Source organism: Arachis duranensis, chromosome 2 (assembly GCF_000817695.3).
Source record: "Arachis duranensis cultivar V14167 chromosome 2, aradu.V14167.gnm2.J7QH, whole genome shotgun sequence".
Lineage (NCBI taxonomy): Eukaryota > Viridiplantae > Streptophyta > Magnoliopsida > Fabales > Fabaceae > Arachis > Arachis duranensis.
Window position 1 is genome coordinate 42,752,403 of NC_029773.3, and position 2,186 is coordinate 42,754,588.

Genomic DNA, 2,186 nt, shown 5'->3' on the forward strand with positions numbered 1-2,186 from the left:
TTTTTCAAAGATTTTACATGCATCTTCATCCATAAAGACAAATGATTTCCAATCCAATCCAACTTTTTTTTAAGTTTTTCAAAATTTAATTATCTTTTAAAATCTTGTTCAAATATTATTTTTAAATATCATTCATATCTTTTTAAATTATATCCTTTTCTTTTCATGTTTATCTTTTATAAATCATATCTCTTATCTTTAATCTTTTTCTTATTTTCGAATCCCACCCCCTCCCTTTATATTCCCTTTCGGCGTCCCTCTCCTCATCCTCCATTCCATACTTGCTCTCCTCCTATTCCTCTTCTCTCTTTTCTTTTGCTTGAGGACAAGCAAACCTCTAAGTTTGGTGTGCTTATCCGTGATCACAAAAACATTCTCACTTTGATCATGGCCCCTAAAGGAAAACAACCCAACCCAAGAGGCAAGGAAGATAATATTCCAAAGCCACTTTGGAATCAAGGGAAGTTCTTAACTAAAGAACATTCAGACCATTACTACAAAATAATGAGTCACAGATCAGTGATCCCGGAAGTCAAGTTTGATCTAAAGGAAGATGAATATCCGGAGATCCAAGAACAAATTCAAAACAGGAACTGGGAAATCCTAGCTAATCCTGAAACGAAAGTGGGAAGGAACATGGTTCAGGAATTCTATGCTAATCTATGGCAGACAGACAGGCAAAGAATAATTGGAGCTGCCCTCTATATCCATCGGACCTTAGTCAGAGGAAAGATTGTTCATACCCATCCTGACAAAATCAGGGAGATCTTTAAGCTTCCTCAACTGAAAGATGACCCAGACTCCTTTAATAGGAGAATGATGAGGGTAAATAAAGGTCTGGACAAGATTCTAGATGATATATGCATCCCCGAAGCCAGGTGGACCACCAGCACGATTAGCATCCCAAATCAACTCAAAAGAGAAGATCTCAAACCAGTAGCCAGAGGCTGGCTGGATTTCATTGGGCGTTCCATATTGCCCACCAGCAACCGTTCTGAAGTTACTATTAAAAGAGCAGTGATGATTCACTGCATCATGTTGGGAAAGGAAGTAGAAGTCCATCAACTGATCTTGTGTGAACTATACAAAATAGCAAACAGGAATTCCAAGGATGCCAGACTGGCCTATCCAAGCTTAATTTCTATGCTCTGTAGAGATGCCGGAGTGAAGATGGGAATAACAGAGTATATCTCAGTTGAAAGGCCAATCACTAGAATATCAATGGATAGACAACAGCTGCAAGATGATCCATTCAAGAGGAGAGCACAGGAAGTCCTCCCAGAACTTCCTCAATTCGAATATTGGGAACATATTGAAGCATCTATTTCCAAATTGCAATAAGCTATGAACCAAATAAAGGAAGAACAGAACAATCAAAGTAGCATGTTTTGCAAACTGCTTAAGGAACAAGAAGAGCAAGGGCGTGATTTAAGGGAGCTGAAGCGCCAGAAATTGATCCTTGAAGGACCAAGCACCCCATAGATCAGAGAAACATCTACTTCTCAAAACACAGGTTGTTGAGTTCTCATTTTAGCTTTAACTCTGTGATAGTGTTATTATAGAAATTTACCTTAGGATACATATATAGTAGTAGTAGTAATTAGTATATCTATTCTGGTTTTATTTCCAATTAAGTTATAATTTATTTTTCTCATCATCATCACGCATGAATAAAATAGTAGATAATTAGAATGAAGAAGTAATTTATTTTTTTCGAGTTCTTAATTATAAAAAAAATTTATAATTAACTATATGTGGTGGCAACACTTTTTGTTCTCTGAATGAATACTTGAACAGTGCATAATTTTTATCTTGAATTTTATGAATATTGGCTCCTGAAAGAATGAGGAACACGAAAAATATTATTGATAATCTGAAAAATCATGAATTTGATTCTTGAAGCAAGAAAAAGCAGTGAAAAAAAATTTTTTACAAGAAATCTTTGATCAAGAAAAGGGAATAAAAGCCAACAGCCCTTAAAACCAAAAGGCAAGGGTGAAAAGGATCCAAGGCTTTGAGCATCAGTGGATAGGAGGGCCTAAGCAAATAGTTCCAGGCCTAAGCGGCTAAATCAAGCTGTCCCTAACCATGTGCTTGTGGCATGCAGGTCCAAGTGAAAAACTTGAGACTGTGGTTAAAGTCGTGATCCAAAGCAAAAAGAGTGTGCTTAAGAGCTCTGGACACCT